At 36.7% G+C, this 27,032-nt stretch overlaps 1 long non-coding RNA gene across 1 annotated transcript in view; it reads left to right on the top strand.

Moving 5' to 3' along the window:
- The first annotated feature begins 3,188 nt into the window (after nucleotides 1-3,188).
- LOC101885092 (uncharacterized) overlaps nucleotides 3,189-27,032 on the top strand; it is a 48,321-nt gene continuing 24,477 nt past the window's right edge. The window contains exon 1 of the long non-coding RNA XR_015516602.1: nucleotides 3,189-3,308. This is a non-coding gene — a long non-coding RNA (uncharacterized LOC101885092). The remainder of the gene's footprint in view (nucleotides 3,309-27,032) is intronic.

The raw sequence follows: 27,032 nt of genomic DNA, 5'->3' as shown, positions 1-27,032 counted from the left end.
ATGCTCCTGTTTGACCATTCTGGCTACTCCTATTATTAAACTGCACATGGATGCTCAACTCTGTTGTCAGTGTCCTAATGTAACAGCAATTATCCAAGCAGTCAGTCATATTACATTTATTGTATACTGTACAATACATATCTTACTTTATAGAGTTGTATTTTTAGTGGCAACTTTCTGATAATTCAGTTTACTGGCATTAAACCAATGTAATATCCATTCTTGCATGGCACTTTTAGTTGAACTGCTTTATTTGTTCTGCATTATTTAATTGTGAAATGGTTAAAGTAAAAGGACAATATTTTATTAAACAGTTACCTTAAATCTTTCCACTAAAAGACATAAGAAACAGAACTTTTCTATCTATTAAAATACTGATTATTTATTGGTCAGTTATGTTTTATTATTGCAGAAGTAAATTTCTAGACCAGCGGTGTCCAAACTCGGTCGTGGAGGGCCGGTGTCCTGGAGATTTTAGCTCCATCCTTAATTAAACACACCTGAACCAGCTAATCCAGCTTTTATAAAAGAAACTTCCAGTCAGGTGTCTTAAAGCAAATTGGAGCTAAACTCAGCAGGACACCGGCCCTCCAGAACCGAGTTTGGACACCCCTGTTCTAGACAATCAGAAAAACGAGCAGAACTATCTGCATTTTTTTTTTTTTTTTTTTTTTTGCAATCTGACAGAATTTCCTGAGGTAGATTGAGCTAAATCAACTTTGACTTGCTAGAACAATTAGCATTCGTGTGTGAGTATGTTTTGGGCTTCAAACTTCCTCCCCACCACAGTTTACTGAATTTAGCTGCCTCGTTGGATCCAGCGAGAGGCAAATAAAGGTGGAAGAATACACTCATCTTGTCCTCCTCCTCTCTGAAATGTAGGTGGCTTAGCTTGTGATAAAGCTGTGTCATAGCCAACAAGTCTCAGGAAAGAAAAAAAGAAACAGATTATGTTTGACAGGAGGTGAGAGGAATAGAAAGGGATCCTATGCCTCTCTTGTTGCCACGAATGGGCAATCTTGTTTTTTCCTATGCTAAAAATACAGGCCAGAAAAACAGACTCCCTCTGTGTCTGTTTAATTTCTCTGTCAGTAGCTGCAGAAGCTGAGGGATTGTTAATGGTTATTCACTTCAAATGACCATTAGTGAGGCACCCGCTGATTTCTCAGCCTCTTTGAAGTAGAGGTCGAGTTTTGGCTTTTATAAAGTTAGGACATGTCCACACTAATACGTTTTTGTTTAAAATTCATATTTCTTTCTGTATTTTGGCATTCTGTCCTTACTAAGATGGAGTAAGATTGGTGTTAAAAGGGTCTATTATGTATTATGTGCATATTATGTGTATGTTTTAACTGCTACTGTAGTTACAGAACAGGTTGCCCTGGCATACTGTACATTCGACTGCATTTTAGGTGTAATACGAAAGTTATGCTAAAATAACTTTTGTTCCTTTTTGTGCAACTGCTGAGCATTTACCACTTTATGAAGGATTTGCACAACCAGTTTGCTCAATAGCTCGCCTTCTATAACATTGGTCTTGAGACTTGGAGCGAAGCGGAATTCTAGTTCAATAAAAAGATGGTTTCAGAAACCAGAAAAACAATGTAATAGCATGTGGCCATGCTTTTCTCTTCTAGTTTGCGTTTGAAAACACAGATAGATTTAAAGAAATATAAGTAACGTACTCCAGTCGTCCATTTTAAAACGCTCATCACGTTGCCTTTTGGGGTATTAGAGATTGTCTGCATTTTAGAATAGAAATATCATGCAAACTGGTGTTAAAAACATAATGCAGAAAAAAACAAAGCCATTGTTAGGTAGATGTAATTTTGATTTAAAGAATTGCCCTGACCTTATTAGCATTTTAATCTAACAAAATACACTACGAATTACTTTTTTAATATAGCATTCAGTAAACTGCAGTGAAAAACATTTTAACAGTAACCTTACCAACCCTTTGTGTAATCAGTGGTGCTGCTTGTCAACAGGAAAGGCAGACAATTGTTTGGAGCCTAAGGGCCAAAAGGGGCCCCTGAGGGCTGAATCGTGCATTAAAAATGAATACCTTCTGGCTACTTTGTGTTCTGGATGGTAAGGCAATGATAAATTTTCAGTAACCAGACTCCCTACACCCAAGTTCAGACTACACAATATTTGTTTTGGTTATGATAGTCAATCTGTCAGATTATGTGATTTTTGTCTAAACCTTTACATGTTAATGTCAAATAGCCAGACTACACATTGCTTTATTATTAGTATTAAATGACACAACAGTGGGTGGTGCTTGTTTTTTTTACTGCAAGTTGAATGGATGTAGTAAAGTGTGCATTTCGTTCAGAAAGATGGGGAAAAGGGTTTGAGGAGAGTTAGTAAAATCTAACAGACTCCCCCTGCTCACCATTTCTGTTTGTTGTCAAAACTGACTGTTGGCGGGGCGTGGTTAAACATGTTAGTCATGCCTAATTCCTAAGATATACGTAATCTGTCAATTTAACTGAAAAAAAAACCAAACAAAAAAAAAACAGCAAGTGCTTTTACAGATTTCAATTAACAATTAGCAGGGCAAACTTTCTTTTAACTTTAACTAAACTTTGTTTCGCTTATGTGTGTTTATGTGTTCATGTGTGTTGTTTAGTGGCCCGTTTCCATTGACTGGTACAGTACGGTACAGTAAGGGTCGGTACGGGTTACCTTTATCATGGTTTGCATTTCCACTGCCAAAATGGTACCTTTTTGATGGCCGTGGTGTACGACAGAAAGTTTGAGATGATGACATTTTTACTCAAGGAAATGTCAAAGTAAAGCTGTATAGGTCAATCACATATCATATTAGAAGCACCTTTCACAAAACAGATGCTTTATACATGTTTATTACTAATCTTTCTATAAACATGATTTGAGTATAACTCTAGATGAATGATAGGGCGAAATAGCCTACTGTAACTTCTGCAATTATATAAAATAAATAAATTAATGCAACATATATAAACACATACAGACCCTAAAGCAGGTCGCACACCAGAAGCGCCGCTCGGCACCGCGACACGGTGCGCACATGACAGTTTAAAGTATCACACACCAGACGCGCACATTCAAATGATATTTAACATGAAACTAATCAGATAGCTTTCTGTGGCGCGGCTGAAAAATGAACTGCGTCCTGAGCCGTGGCCGGGCGCTGCCGACTTGCGGCGCCGGTGTGTGTATCCTGATAGAAACCTATGTTTAGAATTCTAAAATGCATGGCGCTGCGTGTCGCTGCGCGGCGCGCCGCCGAGCGGTGCTTCTGGGGTGCGACCTGCTAAACAGTCTCTGATATGTTACCAACTACAGAAGAACTACATACAGCATACATTTAGATCTTGTTTCGGGTATAAAAAAAAAAAAACACAACTTATAGCCCAGATAGTGCAAACCTCTCATCTGTGTCTTTAATCTTCACTAGCACATGTAACCTCTTGTTAGAAAGTACTTGATGATAATAATTAAACATGGCAGTTTGTTTATTTTTTATGTTGTAGGAAGCATCATTTGATGCTCTGTTTTATCCAGCTTCTCCTTTGTTTTTTCACACGTCACTCTCACGTTTGTCCCTTTCAGAAAGGATTGGATAACAGAAGTGCTTCAATGATGACGTGCACATAAGCTCAAGAAGTTTGTTATTTTTAAATACAGACACGCATGTGAGAGTGAAACCTCTCGCACTTTTAGACGGGCTTGTAAAAGACAACAACAAGACACAGCAGATTTTGTTCTTCTTGGCTTTGTTGCTGTTCATCGAGATGAAGACAAGGTTTGTTTGAGCTCGGGTCATAGCTTGTTATATGTATATACTATTACAGTGTAATGTCTCGGCTGTGTATTCAAAAATGGCGCTTTTTATTTGTTTTCATTTTCCTGCTTCTGCGAGTGACATAAACTAATAGCGTTCAGCTGCAGGTCTAGCTCTGCCTTTTGGTACCCTTTTTTCATGCTAGGTATCGTTTGCAAAGGGTAACCAAAATGTGGTACAGTACGGTTTGCTTTTACGTACCCTTTGATAGTGGAAACGGCCATAAAAGCGTAGAAAACCAAACCGACCCATACCGTACAACTAAGTGGAAATGGGCTATGATTTTCACTGCTGAAAGTCCAAACACTGAAGAGCAAACCCATCAATGTGCAGCTCCACAAGCCCCAAACCATGCAAGCCAGTGGTGACAGCCGGTTACCTTTAAATTTACATACATATTAAAACTATAGAAAATTTTGCACTTTATAGAAATATAAAATGTTTACATCTCATATTATTTTGTTTGTTTTAGAGTATTAATTTTAGTGTGATTTCCCCAGCTAGGACATGTTTCTGAATCAACATCTATCCTGATCCTGGAACAACATTCCAATCAACCAAACAGATTTAAGGGATAACTTTACAGTTTATGTTAGGTTAGGGCTTACAGTTTTGTTTATGTGCTTTTACATCATTGTTATCCAACAATTAATCCCTTTTGGATTTTGGGAATAATTTACTCTTAGGGTTATTTTTAGGGTAGAAAGTATGAGGTATGAATGATGTTTTCGAAGAGGGATGATGTTCCAGCATCAACATAAATGATCCAAGATCACATACTAGTTGAATGAGTAATACAAAGAAAAGCACAGCAAGATCTAAAGAGCATGCTGTCTCAAATATACTCAACAACCAAACTATCATGACAATTAAACCTTATTAACTCATTTGTCATGCTGATAAATAGCAGATTAAAGGTTTACTTAAAGTCTACGAGAACCTTTTTTTCAGTATGTTGATGTACTTTAAACAGAAACTGAATATTGAGTGCGAGCAGGGATTCTTTTTGCACATCATTTGTGTTAAAGAATATTTTGGCTGAAGCTCAAACTGACATAAGAGTCATTCCTGGCATTTGGTAATATTTCAGCTTGAGAAAACTCATTTTTAAAAATGTATTGATTGTATTTTTTAATAGCCTACACAATTAGGCACAATTTAAACTTTCAAAAATCATATTTTCTCATCTCAGGCATTAAAGCCTTTATATTATTTTCTGTTTTATTCTTATTTGGACACCCATTACTCTCAACCCTGCAACGGACAAAACTGAGTTATTAGTATTTTACAAAGCTTTTGTTATAAAACCAATATTTACCTATTGCTCATATGTCACTCAAATCAGTTTAATGGCTAAAATCTAACATTTTAAAATAAGTTTTACGTTTATATATGATCTAAGTTACAATTATACAATTAATGTATTCTGTTGTTTCTTAATTTTTCTAAAAAGTTTTTAAATTTAGATGTCTTACCCAAACCACATATTTACAATGTTAGGCCTTAACATGGTGGTTGGTATAATTTTTTTTAGATTTCCTTATTTTATTTCACATTAAATATAAAATCTGCTGCTGATATGGGTGCCATGTCTACGTAACCCCAGAAGAGATGTAGTGGAGATGAAAAAAATTGGCTGGGTGAAAAAAAAAAAAATGGGTGGGAGGAAAATATATATGTATAAGTTTTTGCGCTCCCTCGCAAAAATGTTTTGTGCTCCCTTGCAAAGTTTTGCGTTTTCTCGCAAAGATGTTTTGCGTTCCCTCGCAAAGATGTTTTGCGTTCTCTCGCAAAACTATTTCTACACAAACAATTCCTGTTTACTTCACTCACGTAAAACCTCCAGATTTAGCTGAAATTCTCACGTATTTAACCATTCTATCCCACTTTCTTTACATTAATACTGTGCGTCGATCGTCGCCTTTCATATATACCTCTGAACCAGTAAATGCATGTTTAAGCGCTGACTGACAGACGCGCTCTGTACAATAAACTGATCCCAGATCAGCATCTGTACGCGCCATTTAAAGTGACACCTCTGTTATCAAACAAGTGAGCAGCAAATGAATCTCATATTTTGTTTTGTTTGATAACAGAGGTCTCACTTTAAGAATACACAGATCTATAATGAAAGCATTCCATTAGAAACTGTTTGTGCTCATTTAAGAGAAAATTAGCTGTATAAAATAAAACATGCAGGACGGAGATGTTTATATTATTCAGTGTATTTGTCTGTTTAAACATACACCCGCTCCTTTGTGCTCCTCTGTAAAAGCTGATCTGGGATCGGTTTATTGTATGGAGCGTGTCTGTCAGTCAGCGCGTATACATGCATTCACTGGTTCAGAGGTTGCATATGAAAGGCGATGATCGACGCACAGTATTAATGTAAAGAAAGTGGGATAGAATGGTAAAATACAGGAGAGATTCTGCAAAAAACGGGAGGGTTTACGTGAGTGAAGTAAACAGGAAGTGTTTGTGGAGAAACAGTTTTGCGAGAGAACGCAAAACATCTTTGCGACATAACGCAAAACTTTGCGAGGGAACGCAAAACCTTTTTGCGAGAGAACGCAAAAACTTGAAAATATATATTTTCCTCCCACCCATTTTTTTTCTTTCACCCATAATTTTTTTTCACCACAGCCACATTTTTTCTCCTTCACTATGTCCCTTCCGGGGTTCCGTACATGTCTAACATATAATTGCATCAAAGTTTAAGTGAAAACACTGCTTCAAAAATTCTATCAGTGACAAAAAATAGTTTTAGTAAGTGTATATTTACTGAAATGTTTTTTTTTTTTTATTATTAAATATTCTTGATAAATTAGGTGAATATCTTAATCCTGTTACAAGTTTACAACCACAAAACAATGACATGTGTAACGGGGCTGAGTTTGATGGGGCACACTCCCTGATGGGGCTGATTTTTTAAAACAAATTGACCTCTGCTCCTAATGTGTTTTAAAAGAGAAGACCCACATGGCAGCAATTAAACAAGAATATGTTATATTGTTTTGACATTAAAAAAAATATATGAAAAAAAACAATCATAATCCATCTTAATTTTACATTAAGGGTTGAATTGTTATCCTGTGTTCACACAAGACGCGGAACGCGCGGATAAATCGCGCTATTCGCGCGTAAATAGCCTCGTGAACATTTGATGCTGCGTTCACACCAGACGCGGCACGCGCGTCAAGCGCGAGTGATTTACATGTTAAGTCAATGCAAACGCACGAATAGACATCCTGCGGCGCGATACGAGCGAGAGAATTGCGCAGTGCGCATGGCGCGAATGGCGTGGCGCGAATTGAGCATTTCGCGTGTTTGCACGCTTAATGCGTGTTTCGGGCGAATCACTCGCGTTGGAAAATCTGAACTTCAGCGGACATTCGCGCTGCGTTAACCAATCAGGAGCTTGCTCTTGTGGGGGCGTGATTGTGACGTATCGCCTGTTGTTGGTGTCCCAGGGGAAATCCCCCAGCAGACACCGACAAGAAGTTTATCAAACTGGGCTGGGCTCAGTCAGAAGCACCGCTGAAAATCTCCATCAGCCAGGTTAAGTTTCTATGAGCCTAGCCCCATTCACACAGGGCGTCAGCGTCAACGCTTCCCATTCACTTTGAATGGGTGACGTCAGGCGTTGCCGAACTGCATTGTGGATCCGTCGGCACCGCTTCAGAAGCGTTCCTCGCTGCAGAAGTTGGGACTAGCTCAACTTTTCAAGCGCCAACGGAAGCGTCAGCCAATCAGATACTCAGGACTCAGACACGGCTCTAAACGCGTTGCGCGTCTGGTGTGAACACAGCATTAAGTTTGACCCTATACCGTTCCTCACTATAATAAACATAAAAAATGTAAATAAATTTAAATAAATCTTGCCTTCCTTTGCATCATGCAGTTAAAGAGAGCTGAATGATGTCACTTTCTGTTTGTGATGTCATATAAGAGTGGAGTCTAAATTGCTATTGGTGGAGAATAGCCGGTGTGATGGGATTGAGATTATATTGAGGGACATAACTTTGTAGCCGTTTTCTTTATATTAAAAAAAAATCGTATTTTTTATTTTATTTTTATTTATCACCAGAAAAGAACACAAATAAATGGTTGTAATACTAAAAAAATAATTTGACACTGTGTGCATTCTGTTCAATTTTTTTCTACACACAATTTCAAAGAAGTTCCTCTGGGACATGACAAAAAGCTTGGTTTGTTACAGAGATATTGTATTTTTTTATGCTAAAAATGATTTTAATGTAAAAAAAAAAAAAAAGATTCAATATAATGTACAAAGTAAATCAATGAAAAATGCTTTTAAAATTTAATTTTAGTCAACAACCACTTTAAAAAAATAAGGGAGACTGAAATATTACAAAATCCTAGGAATGACCCATTAAGAGAAATGCCACTCCAAACATGGAAGTAAATAGCCAGACTTTGATTAAAGACTAACAAAAAACACTTTATTTCAGTGGATTACCTTGCAAATAATATTTGTTCACCTAAAGAATACCAATGTGCACTAATAAAATAAAAATAGTACATTTTGATTTTACACAAACCTTACTGCTGCTTTCTCCCTAATATCATTTTCCCAATGTGTTTATTTTTTTTATTGAGTGTAAAAAGTACAGCATATATTTTCCCAAAATTTCAATCTCATATGTTTTATCTTCTCGCATGTTTTATCTACTTATCTAAAGAACTCCTGGGTTGTGCATGAAATCACATCCAATGCTGTGTATGTTTATACGAAGTAAGTTGCAGGCTGCGGTTCACTGTTGCACTTAAAAGATATCCCCTTTAGCAGAGCAGAGTTTCAGTAGTTCCACAATGTTTACACTCTTCTCAAGTCAACCTGCGAATGGCTTACATATAGTTGTCTCAACACGTAGCATCAATCGAATTACACACCCCTTTTTTAAAGCGGTTTAACTAAATTACAAACACTAAACTTGTTGGCTCAGCCTCTGCGATCATAAAGTGTTGATGTAAGTAGAAGAACATAATCCTGGCAGCCTTTTAAGGAGCTGAGGTAAGTGAGTTCCTCTTTCTGAACGCTAAAATTTTCAAGTGTGACAAATAATGTTGCGCTTTGAGAAAAAAAAAAAAACTCAGCATTATCACTTCAATGTATACAATGACATAAGATATCACTGCTGCCTCTCTGCCTGCCACTGCACTCATAAGCTTTCTTCATTCTATGTCCTGTTCAGTGTTTTTATCTCAATGTATTTTTAGTGCTACAAACTGTTGGCTTCAGCAAAGTGACGCAGCAGCCAGTACAAACACAAATATTCAATGGCCTGTGGTGAATCAGACTCCAAGATAGCTTTGTATACTGGGAACAATAACAGAAGTTCCAACTATTCCTATCCATCTGCAGTGTGAGCAGATGAAGATATCCAGGATGAAAGGCTTTGAATGGCTTGAATTGTTTAATAATGGTGACCTTAGAGGGAATTGCAGATTTAGATGTATAAAGGGAATTACACATTTTTTGATGTAATCATGTCAGTCTTAGTTAATGTTCTGCTTAACCAGAGTAAAAACAGGGTACAATAAGCTTTAAAAGTCAGTCAGTATGCAATTAACATATATAAAAAATATATTTTATGACCCTATAAAGATCTCATTTATATCAGTGTCCTTGAACAGGGTTTACAAAATGGAGGTTGTAAGGGGAATTGCTGTAGCTCCTCAGTTATTGTTAAGCTAAATAGGTTTCATAGTGTAATGTTGAAATATACATACAGTTTAAGTCAGAATTATTAGCCCTCCTGAATTATTAGACAGCTTGTTTATTTTTCCCCTAATTTCTGTTTAATGGAGAGTAGATTTTTTCAACACATTTCTGATTTATTTTATCTTTGCCATGATGACAGTAAATAATATTTGACTTGATATTTTCAAAGACACTTCTATACAGCTTGAAGTGACATTTAAAGGCTTAACTAGGTTAATTAGGTAAACTAGGCAGGTTAGGGTAATTAGGCAAGTTATTGTATAACGATTGTTTGTTCTGTAGATTATCGGGAAAAAAATAGCTTAAAGGGGCTAATAATTTTGTCCCTAAAATAGTGTTTAAAAAATGTAAAACTGCTTTTATTCTAGCTAAAATAAAACAAAAAAGACTTTCTCCTGAAGAAAAAATAGTATCAGACATACTGTGAAAATTTCCTTGCTCTGTTAAACATCACTTGAAAATTATTTTTAAAAAGAAAAAATTGAAGGGGGCTAATAATTCTGACTTCCACTGTCTCTGGGTGCACAGTTAAACAAAATGAAACTAAAGTAGCAATATTTCTTATCAAATTCTTATTTGTCAAAACAAAGTTTCTGGTTTGAAGAGTCTATATTTTTATAGCCTATGCACTTATAATCTAAGCCTAAATTTATGAATCTGTCCCATAAAATTATACGTTTTTTAGATGTTAGCTTCGGTATGTTTGTCTTAAGAATATCTATAAGCTAGTGTGCTCCAAAACAGTGACAAAATTCACACACAGAAGATACAAACTTCCAAAACTTGCAGCTTGTTATTTCTGCTTAAATGGATCCAGGATTTTTTTTTTTTTGACATCGCCTCATACTTTAGTTTATCATCAAATCATCTGACCAAACAAATGCTTCAGTGTCTGAAATTCCAGCCTGATCTCATGAGAAAATGTAAGTATTTTACATTGTGTCAGTTAAGTGGCTAATTGTTCAGTCATCCGAAATCGTACAATTTTAAAAAAGGAGGCGTGGCACCTAACCCCACCCCTAAGCCCAACAGTCATTGGGGGATGAGCAAACCATACTAAATTGTACAAATTAGATTATATGACTTCATACAAATTAGACACTATGATGTATGTCAGATTAAAGAAGCGGGTCGCAGTTAAGTAATTTTATATGCAAGCAGTGTTTTATTATTTGCAATACATGTAGTTACATCATGCTCTTTATATAGTGAAAATAGCGGCAGATAGAGGCTACATTATAAAACAGTATCCAAAAATACCATATTGAGTGTAAATAAAGATATGTATCCATTAGATGTTCTCTTATTGAAACCATAATGCTGGCAATAGGTGGACTATTTTCTGATTATTGTGGTCACCGAAGATCATACACTGCATTCATACACCGGTTTAAAGTTCACTCTGCATTACACACATAGTTGAAGGACATTATCATTAATTACTTGGACTATAAATACACATTAAATGGCGAGTCTTGTTAGTGTTGCTACAAATCAAATTAATTTTTCTTGTTTTTGCCTTTCTTGTATTCGACCCTCACATTGTTTCAAGAGTTCACACTTAGATATTGTTTGACAACTGTTAGCAGGTTTGGCATGCTGTCCAGGGAGAGAACCCTGAGCTCGGAGATAGTTAAGCCCAGGGCTCCCGCCAGGTCCATAGAGCATATGAGGGGAGCAAAAGATCAGTTGGTTCTCGAGAGCTCCCCTGAGATAAAGGAGGAAAGGAGGGGAAGGGGTGGATGGGGGTTACTTTGTAAAAACAAAGATAAGGGAGTAGATCTAGCTAGGCTACTTATAGTGAGTTTGGATTAATCTGATTGGCTAACTAATGAATGTAGATGGGTGGCCAGCTGCAGTCATTCATATCTCGTGCTCCTCTCAAAATTAGTTTGTGAAACTTTACTTATCGTTTTTTTGATTATTTGCTGCCTGTCTTGACCTTCTGCCTGTTAAACAGATTATGCTCTTGGATTGTCTCAGTTATTGTGAATTGCTGGCTTTCAGCCCCTACCTTAATGATCTAAGTGCATTAATAAAAACTGCATTTAGATCCAACCCCTAGTCTTCAGGTCTCTATTCACAATAGACTACAATCTTGCTCTGTATAAAATTCTATTGTTAAAGTCTTAAATGATGCAAGTTAAAATGACTTGTAAAATTAAAAACGGATGCAACATATTTTTATTATTACTTTATTTTATTTATTTATTTTTTACAGTGAGTGGCATTCAAATTGCTATCAGATGCAAATTGTAATGTTTACAATGTAATGTTTTGAAATCAGTATTAATAGTCTCTACCAAAAGCTGGGCTATTCAGACTGTCTGTAAAGTCAATAAATGTACATTAAATTATTTGCAACAAATACAGGAATATTGTCAGCATTTTGCTAATATTGCATCATAATAAAAGTTATTAAAAGTTTGAATGTTTGACATTTCATGTGAAGAAAAGTCTGCACACTCAAAAAAATTATACATTTATTCTCTGCTTGGTCTAGCTTGAACATGTGATCAACTGAATTATCATTATCATTTATCTTTGATCAACTGCTTGACACTTTACTTTGCTTGTGTTTTTTTTCTTTTTCTTTTTTTTCTTTTCTTTCTTTTCTTTCTTTTCTTTTTTTTTTTGAAGCACACAGACTTTTCAGTTATTTCATTCTTTGGGATTTTTTATTTACTTTATTTATTTTTTTTATCACACCTATTGAATTGTTTTGGAGTCGCAGTGAGTCCTTGGATGCTTCTTTGAAATTTAATATGACCATTAACTTATATCAGAGAACAATGATCATGCATATGTGTATATTATCCTATATTAACTATAACATTAGCTTAAATGTTAGTGGGTTCTTCAAATGTGTTTGGTTGACCAAAAAGTCTAGAAAATGGTGCTTTATTCTTAATTAGGCTCATTAATTTCTCATTCTACAAAGTACTCTTCTCAGAAATTATTACTTAACTTATTACTTTAGAACTACTCAGATTGGATTAATGGTCATTCCAAATCAAGTCTGATTTGCAATTATTGTTATATTTTATTTTTATTTTGACATATATTGGTTCTCTTTAGTTTTACTAAGATGGGGTAATGTCTGGCGGAGGGTGTTAGAGATTCTGTGCAATTAAATGTAGAATCATAAAATTCTGTAATATGTGATTAATCTTTGGCCATTCTGCATAGTCCCTGGTCAGACACTCCTTATTAAATTCGTTTTATGTATGTCAGATGGGATGCCAGGAGTGCTTGAACCACCAGCTGTTATTTTAGTTTGAAGGTTGGCAAAAAATAAGTTTTAAAGTCATCAAGAAATGAAGCTTTGGTTACTTTTATCAATTAAAAAAAAAGTTATTTTATCAAGGTCAAAATAATTGATAAGTGCTGTGAAAAAATAATAATACTGCAATCATATTGCAAATATTCTCATACAGACTAGATTTGATTTTTCAGTGGAGGTTGGAGACAAAAACAGCAGGTCTCAATTTATTTATTTATTTTTTATCTAAGTTATTTGTGGAAAACAAACATTTTTGCTTTGGGCAGGATAACTTTTACCTCATCAGGGAAAACTACTGACTATCTGTTGCAAGATAAACAAATTTTATACAATAACTTGTACTTTTACTCTGGTAAAACCCTGACTCCATCTATTATATTATTGGTCACACTTTACAATAAGGGTCATTAGTTAATGTTAATTAATGCATTTACTAAGATGAACAAACAATGAACAATACATTTACTACTGTATTTGTTCATGTTAGTTAACGTTAGTTAATGAAAATACAATAGTTCATTGTTAGTGCATGTAACTCACGGTGCATTAACTAATGTTAACAAGCATGGACTTGAATGTTAATAATGCATTAGTAAATGTTCAATTATGATTAATAAATGCTGTACATGTGTTGTTTATGATTAGTTCATGTTAGTAAATGCATTAACTAATGAACCTTATTGTAAAGTGTTACCATATTATTATGTGAATATTAAATCCAAAACAACTGTCGCCTAGTCCAGCAAAATGTAAATAGTTTATTAGTGTACTTTTTAACTTAATGTAATATTAAGATCATTTTAACTAAGAGCATATTACATTGCTGCAATGCTCACCATTACCGCCTGAAATATTTTAACCTTAAATACTTTTAGCATATTGTAAATAATTCAAGTTCTTTTCCAGGCTTCTTTTGCTAGTTTCTCTTGGAAGCAGCTCTAGCTTTACTTTGGAGCCATGTAAACTAAAATATTCCACTAATGTCCTTATCTGGGTGGAATGATGTGTCAGGGGATGGTTAATGGCGTGGTGCTTTCTCCGGCTGCGGACCACCCAAAAACACATGCAGATCACAAATGAGCGGCTTATGGCTCACTTCCGACCTTCTGAACAACCACATCACTTTTGTTTTTTATAAGGGAGGCATTTGTGACCTCTCTAAAAGGAAATTGACAAAGTTTATAGACGCATATTGTAATCAAAATCTTAAGTCTACTGAAAATGATACTGAAATAGACAGACTTGTGATTTTATGGCGCTGACTTTTATAGATAAGAAAAGAGCAACACTTGAGTGTTCTCGGTTTTAACATCCTGTTTGATTCAGCAGTGATGCATTCATGAATGTTACATTGAAGTCACACCTAAGTAGGAGTAAATGTTGGATGAGAAGAAATAAAAATCTAGCTCCTATTAGAGTTTATTCTTTGGATATTTTGCTAGAATCGTTCACATTTCTGAGCCCACTCTGTGGTTTAAATATGATGTTGTATTGGAGGCACAAATGAAACAAATGTGGATAGATTAATATGATTTAAAGTTGTCAAGCACTTCATGTGTTTGGCATGTGTTTATGCTAATGCTGATCCTCTGCCAATGCTGTGAAAATCTGAATAAAAAACAGTCAGGTTTTAGGTTTATTTCATGTAAGTGATCCATACAGTAGATATTAGAAACCAGTATCTTCTTTAAAATATTCTTACGTTTCAGTTTGGCTGGGCTTTTCGGTACATTTACATTTATTTGTGTTTTTTAAAAGGTTCAGGTACAGGTACAGACAAAAATGATAGCATTCACATGGATAAACAACTCTTGTAAGAAGTCACAATCACAAAAGCTATGTAAGTTTGACAAACACAGAGTACAATGCATTTTACAAAAACCCTCTTTTGGCATAAAAACAAAGTATCTATTAAATACCCTTAGTTAAACATGCAGAAAAGGTGTGGCTTTTTGTTTCTCATCTACAGTAATTGCATTGTAGGGGTTTCCCTTTCAAATACCAATATTTACAGGAGAAGAGGATTTAAATAAATCATGCATAATTTACTGAGGGTTGTAGAAGTTACTTTACTTGTATTTGCTTCATTATTTAACATCAGGAGGCATTACATAAGCAAAAACATTAGCAAATAACCTCAGCTTTTGGTTTAAAAGCAAATTATGCTCTGGATAAAACCTCCAGGGTATTTATCATATAGTGCATTTAGAAATGTTCAATGGTATGTTGTAATATCACTCTATAACTGTTAAGATTTTAATGATATTATTTCTTTTCAAATCCCGGGCCTTTATGAATAATGGAATGTTTTTTCCGTTCTGCTGGCATCCAGTGTTGCCAAATTAATGACATTTCAGACCCCCTTAGCGCCAATTTTTTTTTAAAAAGTGACTAACACATTTTTAATTTGTTGTTGAATGTTGAAACAAAATCATGAAACAAAATGTTACTGGAGATTTTTGAAGACACTCGTGTGTCCATGCTGCACCGTTTCTGCTCTTGTCAACGAGCTGCACTCTGCGGGTGATGCCGTTGACCTCTCCCCCACCTCAGAGCACTCACAGGAGGCCCAGTACCACATAACCGTATCACACACCTGCAGCATTGAGAGCAGTACATTCCTTTGCATATCGACAGCAAATGTTTTAGCACCGCGAGAGCAAGGTATTTCTATGGTACTGGCAAACCGGTCTTCACGTTTTAAATTTTATAATTTAAATTGACCATTTATCCTTTTGAAGTTCTTCTTCACAGAACTAGCAATGTGAGCTAACAAAATTAAATGTTTGGTTTTGATTTCTTGAGGACTCAAATCATTTCATATAATTTTTAATTATATTTATTTAAATAGCCTACTTTTTAACATGCAGTTTATTTTCCAAAAATGCTAGGGCCCCATACCTGGAATTGCATAGGGCCCCAAAATTACTAAGGGCCTACTCACACTATGCCATCCGTACCATGCCCAGGCCCGTTTCCCGGATCGTTTGAGAAGTGTGAGTGCGCTGAATCGGGCTCAAGCACGGTTCACTTGGCCGGCCCTGGCCCGGTTGGAAGAGGTGTGCCTGAGCGCGGATCACTTGGGCTTTGGCGCGGTACACTTGTGTGTGAGCGCAAAACGCGCCAAAGCCCGAAACTGAAAGCGAGACGTGATTTTAAGTGGTTGTTTCATATGGATTTATTAATCATTCTTACTGTTCAGTGATCGCAAACTGCCGTAGTTTATTAAAGACGCAAACTCCTCACAGCACCACAGCTGCGCGCCTTCAGCAGACCTCCTCATTCCTGCAGCACGAGAGCTTTATGATTGTTTTTGAGCACCAAAAGTGGCGATCTGTTCGGCGAAATATCTGACTGCGTGTCCCCGCATCCCTAAGGACTGTTTGGCGAAATATTTGACGGCATATCAAACGACTGAAACGACATAACTAGAGAAATCTCCACTGTGCTACTGGGTGAGAGCGTATGGCAAGCCGTTTTAGCATTTAAACCTTGTTCTGACTATCCATTAGAGATATCTCTAATTATATTTTGACTAGTCATAATTATAATTCGACTAGTCAGAATGACAATTAGAGATATCTGCAATTACAATTGTACTAGTACGAAATCAGATTGGAGATATCTGCAAATATATTATGACTAGTCATATTCCTCCATTGACTTCCATTGAAAAATATTTGCAGATATCTCTAACTGAGTTTTGACTCGTCAAAAATCCAATTCAAGATATCTACAACTGTATTTCGACTATTAGTAAATTAATTAGAGATATCTTCAAATATATTTGCAAATATCTCTAAATATGACGAATTAAAGACATCTTCAAATGTATTATGACTAGTGAAAACTCAGTTAGAGATATCTCTAATTACAATTGTGACTAATCAAAACTCATTTAGAGATATCTGCAAATATTTTTCAATGGAAGTCAAAGGAGGAATATGACTAGTCATAATATATTTGCAGATATCTCCAATCTGATTTCGTACTAGTACAATTGCAATTGCAGATATCTCTAATTGTTATTCTGACTAGTCGAATTATAATTATGACTAGTCAAAATATAATTAGAGATATCTCGAAATATATTTATGGAGTCAGAACAAAGATTTAAATGCTAAAAATGCTTGCCATAGAGAGCGCTTCTAAACAGCGCAGCAGCGATGACGTAAGCGTGCCGAGGCCCGATATGGTGTGAGCGCGGGCCGACGGGGGAGACGGGAGGGGGGACAAGCGTGCTTTGGCCCGGTTCGAGGCAACTTTACCTAGTGTGAGTACGGCCTAAGTCATCAATTGTGTATGAATGTCACTTAGTAGCCATCATTTGGTATATCACCTCACAAAAACCTTTGTTTTTTTTTAAATGATTGCAGTTTAAAAAAACACAATTCTTTTTTGTTATTTAATTCGTAACTGCAGACACAGTCGCTTCTCTAACACCAAAACAGAATGAGAAATAAATTGAAAAGCATTCCAGAATAATATTTCTTTGAATTTCGACATTACATTTACATGCCTACACTTGTAAAAATGGTTGACAGTTAACAAATTAATATATTTTTAATATAATTCTGAGATTAAAAAATACATTCTAAATGATAATTTGCCCTGTTGTTTATTACATATTTATTTATTAATTTATTAATTTGTTTATTTATATATTTTTATCAAACGGGACACTTCCTAATCTTTCTATAATGCTATACATTTAACCCTTCGATTAGCATCTAACAAGCAGCATAATTCTTGTTTGCAATTTAAAATATATTAAGATCAAGATTAAGAAGTAATGCATAACTCACTAAGAATGTAACTCACCGTTAAACAGAAAAAAAAAGAAACAAGAGGTGTGGCATGCTGGTTTTTGGCATCTGTTTCCATGGTGACTCATGTCATCATTTGCCTTCTGTTGAGAATGTCTTTTGTGTTCAAGGTTAGAATAAATAATCTGAGTAATCTGACAGAATTTACTGCCAGGAATGCTTACTGCCAAGAGCCAAAGAGTAAGCATTAAGGTTTAGTGTTAATCAAAGTAGAGTTCAAGATTAAAATGAAAGTTAAACCTGCTTTCTGGAATACACCCCTTGTCTTGACCCATATTGTGCCTATTTTTTGCATGGACCTTATAATCATCAGCTCTGCTTGTTTGCAACCCAATTATGTGTTGATTTATGCACTGAAATGGACCATGAAAATGAGCTACTGTTTTCTGTAGTTCTGTAGAACTTGTAGATCTTTACCCTACCATGGGCACTTCTATGGGGTTGTATTCACATTCTAATTTGCCCTGTTTAGTAAATCTAGTTTTATTATTATACAAAATTCAATGTGGTTGCTTTAGTGTAAGACTTATTGCCTGTGCTCATATCTTTTTTATTAATTTGTAAAAATATAGTCATTATATCTGTATGGGTTTATGTTAGCCTGAGGAGATTTGTTTTACGATAATGATCAGCTGAATGTACATTATCTCTCTTATTCTATACTTACCAGATAAATAAATAAGCATAACATATAAATTAGATAATTTATTTTTCATGTAAGTTGAAGGACAATACAAGAATAAATGTGAGAAATGACTAAGATAATTATTTGCCTTGGCCAGCTAGTCATTATCACAAAATAATCCTGAGTGGCTGATCAAGACCTCCAACACAAAGCAGGATTAAATGCTCTGTAGATTTGCCTGACTGACAATTCACATGGGTATCCGTTGATTTCCTTGGATTAAACAGTATAACCGCATTAAACCCCAATGTTTTCTTTTTTTTTTTTTTTTTTATGTTTTCAATGGCTGGCCTTGTTCCCAGGATTAAAAGTCTTTTTAAAGGCTAATCACTTAAAGCATATTATTGTTTAAGGATCTTCTGAAAATTCTGAGCTTGCACAAATTCGCATTGATTTTAACATTATGTTTTTGTTCTGGGTGTATAAATAGTGCTGCATCTGCTCTGTGGGACAAGAAATATGGAAATGTCCTAAACCTAGACTGCTATTGATACATTTTATCATATCAGAAACTGTTATAAATTTACTGATTTACTTAATGCAGTAGGCCTCAACGGTTGACGACACCTGCATTGGATCCAGTTTTGGATAAAGGATGAATGATTCAGCCAAGAACTGAGTCATCTACACAATGCAATATTAGGCAAGAATACTGATTAGGTTTATTGTGAAAGATATTATCCATCCATTATTTCTGCTGTTCCAAGAATCCTGATAGTACAGTTCATTGTTTGCATCACTCAAATGTCCATGTTTGCTTGACACATACCTTTTTATTGCTGTCTATACCATAGACTGTTATACAATAAATGTTTTATATGCTAACCAATCAATATTTGGTTACACTTGATTTTGATGGTCCGTTTGTTGAATTTAAATTTTATTGCACCTACATGCCAATAGTGTAAATTGACATGTACTTGCAAAGTTTCTTATAGTCATTTAAATGTCTGTTGAAGGAGCAGTATTAACAGATATTAAGCCCTCTCAACAGCTTTTTGCTATATATATGTTATTTATTAAATTTAAATTATTATTTCCCAACTTCTGGTTGGTCCCGACTCCCCACAATGTCAGAGATATCAGATTTTGCAATCCAATCTCAAGGCAGTTCTTAAGCTTTTGATTCAGTGGCTAATTTGTATAAATTTTTAGCCTCACATACATTTTAGTATGATTTGCTGATTCCCCAATGACAGTTGGGTTTAGCGGTTGGGGTTGGGGGGCAAGTCTCTATTTAAAAAAAATCACACATTTAATCACAGATTAAATCATATGAATTTGTAGAGTAAGTTTTGGTTAATTCATTAATATATTGGTGCATGCAAATAATCCTTGAAAAAAGCCATTGGATGAATTTGGGGAATTGTTAAAGTAACTGAATCGGTCACTTTAATAATTAGTTTTGAAAGGCAATTTCATTTTGAGTCTAATTTGTACATGACATTTTATTCATTTCACGTCATATTTTCTGCGGGCGACGCAGTGGCGCAGTAGGTAGTGCTGTCACCTCACAGCAAGACGGTTGCTGGTTCGAGCCTTGGCTGGGTCAGTTGGCATTTCTGTGTGGAGTTTGCATGTTCTCCCTGCATTTGCGTGGGTTTCGTCCGGGTGCTCCGGTTTCCCCCACAGTCCAAAGACATGCGGTACAGGTGAATTGGGTAAGCTAAATTGTCCGTAGTGTATGAGTGTGTATGGATGTTTCCCAGGGATGGGTTGCGGCTGGAAGGGCATACACTGCGTAAAAAGTGCTGGATGAGTTGGCGGTTCATTCCGCTGTGGCGACCCCAGATTAATAAAGAGACTAAGCCGACAAGAAAATGAATGAATGAATGGTCAGACTGTAAACTACTGAAATATCAGGTCAGATTACTTACCATCCTTTCAGCACTTAGTTGCAAATTATCCTAAATATGTACCCTTTTGAAAAACAAACATGGTTTTATCATAAAAATATTAAACAATAACAACAACAAAAACAACCAAAACATGTTTCTCGTAGTTAACGTCAAGAGCTAAGGATTAATGATTCAAACTAAAAATGAGAGAGTATTTTCTATGACTTCTTATTTATTGAAGAAACATTTATTTTCTAGACATTTTTACAATGTTGGTAAAACTAAAACCCAGCACACCTCCTCCATTACTCTCAATCATAGAACAGATGACTGACCCTGTACACCTCCTTCATTACCCTCAATCATAGAACAGGTGACTGACATTCCCATTTCCACATAACCCTGTGACCCTCCATCAAGATCATGTGGAAAAAACGTTAACAATAGCAAAACACATTAATAATTTTTTTCTACAACCAAATTATCCAGAAATTAACAGTGATTTTCCCAAGTCCATCAAACCATGTTTTTCTTTAGTGAGTAATTTAAAATTTATATTTTTAATTTATCAATGTTAATTAATCGATTTTTTAGTTTTTTTTATTTTAAAAGTGGGCAGGCAAGAAGTCCCAGTCAACAAAATTGACTGCAATGTATGAGGGCATGTTTGATGTGTGCTTCCCACTGCTGGGTTGCGGCTATAAGAGCATCCGCTGAGTAAAACACATGCCGGAATAGTTGTCGGTTAATTCCGCTGTGGTGGCCCCTGATAAATCAGGCACTAAACCATAGAAAAATGAATGACTGGATGATTTTAAAAGTACTTTAACATATTCCTTAATAGTTATTTAACTCTAGCTGATGATGAGAATAGCTTCTCATTTACACCACCATATTAGAAGACAAACCTTGTGGTCATAGAAAAGATGTTTATCTAAAACATAGCTGTGAGTTTATTTGTGATTTGATTTCATTATAGCATGGGATTGTCCACCACAGAGCCCACACCGTAAACCTATTGAGAATTTTTAGGATGGGCTGGAGAAGACTGCATCGTCCAACTCTCTCAGCACAATACAAGATCTTAGTGAAAAATGAATGCAACTTGGGGCAGTGATAAATGTTGTGACATTGCAGAAGCGTACTGAAACAATGTCATGGCAAATGCTTGAGGCAATCAAAGCTAAAAGTAGTTCAACAAAATGTTACAGTTTATGTATATATTTTTTTCTTTTTCTATTTTAGATGGCCATTGGCAGTGTGTATCTATGCAATTACAAAATTTGCAAAACACAATCCTCACCTCTATATAGTAAACACAGGGTTGTTATTCCCATCCAAATCAATGTGTGAAATCAAAGATACAATCAGTCCCATCCAAATAAGGATTACTTATTTCAAAATGTCTAATTCTGCTATAGCCTCAATTAGTGCCTAAAATGTATGTTAAGAGCATGAGCCATTGAAACGAATGCTGTCTGAAAGCATTTCTTCTTGGCCAATGACTCTCTGATATGACAAGTCAGCGTTTCATGCTCCCATTTCAGCGTAGCCCAGATAACATGCACCAAAGACTCTATTTAGACAATCAGTCACTCACAGACAACCTCAGCACTTAAGTGTGACTGTTTGAAACCAAGTAACGCTCATTCTTTCTCCAGCTATCCTCAATTCAGTAATGTAAACTCATTGTCAATTGTTGTGGTTGGACAAGAAACACTGCTTGCAAAATAGCTTGGCTTACATTTCCCCCAATCTGTCATTTTCCCGCTGAGAGATGTTTGATGCTTAATTTCAGTTGGAGCGTGAAGTTCTTTGTTGGGATCTGATGGAGTTGTGTAATGCTTTCTGAAATGGTTGGGGGATGAAATGTCAGGCTGGTGGGAAGTTAAGCGGGGTAAACCACTGGATATAATGATGTGGGCTATCTTGCTCTAACTGGACTCATCAGAGTGAGGAACACAAAGGCTTGCGTTCCGTTGAAGCTGAATGTGAATGGACAGATCACAGGGATTGCAGATGAAAGTGCTTGCATGGAGAGAATCATGAGCGAACGGGGCACAAGGAGAGAGAGAGAGAGAGATGGTTCAAGTTAAGAAGATATCAAAGAAGGGACAAGGAACACTGTACAAAATGTGTATTTTATTTTGCTTTATGGAATTAGAAATGCAGTGTTTCAAAAACTAGGGAGCTGTCAACATGAAAGCAAGCTCAGAATAGACTATTTAGACTGGCTATTTTTGTCTGTTATGATAATCTCTATGTCAGATTATGGCATTTTGAGTAATTAATTTGCATCATGTCATGGACAAAAAACACGACGACATTGGTTTCCCAACCATTATTTGCCACATTATCAACCCATTAAGCAATTTTGTGTTTGACAGACATCTAAACGTAGACATCATGGCTAAATCAAGACTATGTTTGTAGGGTTACTAGTTCACATGTCATTCATTTCAGGCTATTTGATGACTAGACTATTTTTGGACTATTGTTAGACGTCAATTATATTTTTTATTTTAAACATCGGTCCCGCGCACCGCACAGATAGTTCACAGTATACACACGCACACACATAAACACACACACAATGGCACACACACTCCCTTAAAGGAGTCGCACCCCATTTTCACTCGTTACAGACACTTGTCAGATGTTATTTTAGAGAGCGGGCCTGATGTTGACTGACTGTTTACACAAGACGCGCGTGCTTGTACGGGCGTGACATGGAGCCGATCCGCGAATCCAGCACATTATGACACAAGACCAATCAGAGTCACTTGAGGGCAGGTCTTTTAGAGGAACTAGGAAATGTATCAGTCGTTTTCATGTTAGCTTAGTGGCTGTGTATAATCAAAGTGAGATTTATGAAAAAATAACATGATTCCTTCCAAGTAAAACATAAGCACACATCGCTTTGCATCTTATTAACACAACCGAGCCTTAAAATTACATTCTGGACCACCCCTTTTAGACCTCATCGTCACTTCAAGTTCTAATCATTATCAAACTCTTAACTTAATAAACAGCTGTTAATAAACAGTTGTAGTTAAATAAATCAATGGAGCACAACCATGCAACAGAACTCAGATAAGCTCGGAAGAAACAAAGCTTGTTGTTTTCAGCGACAGGCTTCAGCCACTGTTTAAACTCATCTTTCTGCAACCAGCAGTATGCGTCTGTTTCGCTCTATGGTTTCACAAATTACGTGACATCACCAGGATGGAGAAGCTTAGCCGGACTCGCCCCGGCCCAAACTAATCACATGGATAGAGCACACCGTTGTTATTATTAGGAGAGGAAAATAAATATATTTATGCTTTTTTGGAGTCAAACCCTTTGAACAATGCTTGAACAAAATTTAAGACCTCGTAAAAACACAATTAAGGGTGCTTTCACCCCTGTGAATTGATTCATTTGTTCCGTAACAGTGGTTAAAATAGTTGCATTGTTACTCTTTGTTCTTGGTGTGGTTAGCTTTCACACAGCAAAGTTTATAAAAGGACCAAAAGAGCTAAAACAAGTCATGTGCGAGTAAACTCTCTTCAAATTGGTCAGAGTTTCACGGTTTATTTTGCAGAGTCCCGCTTAGCTGTCAGGGGGTGGTGGTTTGGTGGTGTTTGACAGGGTCCGCACGACATGTTTATAGAGCGAGAAGGGATGCGGCGGGGAGGGGTGAGAAGGGTGCCCAATGTATTTGAGGACCGGGAGGGAGATAGGTGCGATTTCTGGGAGATTATCACTCGTTTGTGGGCATCTGGGAGTCTCTGTACATTTGCAGGAGAGTCCTGGAACTTCCGGAAGACTCGAGATGTCTGGAATGACCTCTCACCCTACTCATAATTCTCTCTTCATATTGCTGTATGCCTATTACATATCCATAAAACACTGTGATATAGTCGGGCTCGGATCATATCACTTTCTCACTGCAATCGATCTGCTCCGGAGTTCGTTTCAATCAAGCCGAGATCACCTCATTCAGGCGATCTCGAGCCGATTGTTTTAATCGGAGCTTGATTGCTGAATTCACATATGCCAAACGAACTACACTAACTTGGCAAATGAGACAGGTTCCGAAACAAAAGTCTAGATGTAAAAGCACTCTAAGACTTTTAAATACCTTTTAAGGGCCTTAATTTTCTCATAATTCATTTATCAACTTTTAATACTTTTTAAGAACCCACGGACACACTGGGTTGTACAGGCAATGGTCAAATACAGGAGCAAAACAGTAGTAAAAGGGTAATCCAATAAACGTGGTCAGTATACAGGCGAGAGGTAAGAATTTAATCAAAATGGAAAACAAGGTAAGAATCAAACCATGAAGAAAACAAACAGAGAATACCACTTTGTAGTGTTCAATAAAGAAACATCACTCTGCAATGTGTGATTGAAAGTGGCGTGTTTAAAAATTTTTTGTAATCAGTGTAGATGAGCAGCAGCTGTGTCTGTGTGAGAATGTTCAGATTATTGTCAGCTGTTGCAGGAGTTGATGGGCGTAAAGAGTTCTGGGAGTTGAAGTTCAATGAAATGTGATCCCTAACAGAGAAAACACCGCTGGCTCTGTTTCAACTCTAGAGATTGAGGAGTTCCGTGTGCAGGGAGGGGGTGAGCTGAACATGCAGGGGTCTCATGTACCAAGACCTTTGTTGAATCGGCAATTTGCGTGCAGTCTATCGCTCCGATTACATTGGGAAAACCAGCAATCGCAAGAGGGATCTGGATGCAGATCTGGTGCAGTGCAATCTGAGCTGCATCCAATGCTTTTTAATGCGCTTACCTAACCCCACCCTTAACCCTACCCGTCACAGTGATGTTACTTGCTCCATTGATTGCATTGTGTCTGACAATGCATTGCTGAGTGATGCAATCTCAGCTTGCATCATAAAGGCTGCATCCAGATAATATTGGAAATCGCTGCAAATTGCACTTTAATGTTTGGCTGGTCAACTGCATTGTATGGAAACCTCATATACCTGCTAGACATATTAATGATCCCGTCCTATCCAGCGGGTTTTGCACAGCTCAAAGACGACTGGCTTAACCCTAAACAGCATTCCAGTTCCCTTTGGACCACTTGCCAGGGTACTTTGTTGGTGCTATATTTTGTAGTGTGCAATTTAACATAATTGATCCTTTGAGTAGCCAAAGGAAAAAAAAAAACACACACAGGAAATGCACATACACCAGACATGAAGTTGGCGGGGATTAACGCACACTTACGTTAATTTCATTGTTAGTAAATCCAAATATGAGCGTAAAATCTGGCATATGCAAAGTTTTTGTGCAAATGCAGCCTTGATACATGAGGCCCCTGGACTCAACCAGCACAGTAGGTGGCGATATGCACAAAGTACGCCAAAAAACTAAGAAAAAGAAATAATAATAATAATAATAATAATAATTCCTTACATTTATATAGCGCTTTTCTGGACACTCAAAGCGCTTTACACAGGGGGGGGAATCTCCTCATCTACCACCAGTGTGCAGCATCCACCTGGATGACGCGACGGCAGCCATTTTGCGCCAGACCGCACACCACACACCAGCTGATTGGTGGAGAGGAGACAGTGATGCAGCCAATTGAATATGGGGATGGTTAGGAGGCCATGATGGACAAAGGCCAGTGGGCAGATTTGGCCAGGATGCCAGGGTTAAACCCCTACTCTTTTCGAAGGACATCCTGGGATTTTTAACGACCACAGAGAGTCAGGACCTCGGTTTAACGTCTCATCCGAAAGACGGCGTTCACTGAGCAGTATATCGTCCCCGTCACTATACTGGGGCATTAGGACCCACACAGACCGCAGGTTGGGCACCCCCTGCTGGCCTCACTAACACCACTTCCAGCAGCAACCTAGCTTTCCCATGTGGTCTCCCATCCAGGTACTGACCGGGCGCAGCCCTGCTTAGCTTCAGTGGGCAACCATGTGAGAGTTGCAGAGAGCTAGCTGCCGGCAGAAATCACCACTGGCGATTACAAGAGAGTACAGAAAGTAATCCTCAGTGGAGACAACACCGCTGGTGATCACAACTCCTGCTATCATCATTGCAACCATAATATTGTGTGATAGGGCTGCAGTGAATGACAGTAATATGAAGTCTCAAGACACGAAGCTTGTGCTGAATGGTAAGTTGTCTTATAAAAAGCCTCCAGGTATAGGTTTGTATAAAACCAGAATTGTGTTCACTTATTTAAGTGACGAGCTATATTTCCAAAGCAGAACTAGTTTAAAGTAACATCTTCAGGTCAAACATATTGTTGCAGATGTTGCAAACGTGCCAGTGCTGAGATAGCATCAACCAGCAATGCTAATCAAAGGACATTGAAAGCAAAAAATAATAATAATAATAATTTAAAGCTCACTGATTCCTTTCCATCACTAAATGGACATCCCCATCATGCACACCCATCAATATTGTTGAGCACCATATCAGTTACTATCAAGGCAAACTATTGATACGAGAATATATGCATTGTACAATGGTGGTTGTATGACACTGAAAATACATTTTAATAAGCCAGAAGGCACTTTCATTGCACTTACTGGAGACCACATGGACATATTGGTAGATAACCAAAACTACCTTGGTATAACAGTGCAGCTAATCCTAATGACAGCTTAATTTGGCAGTCATTCACTTTTCGTAGGTTACAAATAATAAATAATAAGAATAAAATAAAACCAGAGGTCTAATCCTCAGATTGATTGTCCTGAATTTAGTTCTTTCAGCATTGCGTATTGACAGTGGCATCATATTTAAAACTTGAGATTAATCTAGATTAATCAGAGCATAATTGCAAGTAACACAATACTA

The sequence above is a fragment of the Danio rerio genome, chromosome 19 (genome assembly GCF_052040795.2).
Source record: "Danio rerio strain M-AB ecotype USA chromosome 19, GRCz13ab, whole genome shotgun sequence".
In the NCBI taxonomy this organism is placed as follows: Eukaryota; Metazoa; Chordata; class Actinopteri; order Cypriniformes; family Danionidae; genus Danio; species Danio rerio.
Note: the sequence above shows the minus strand (reverse complement) of the source record. Positions and strands in the feature narration are given on the sequence as shown.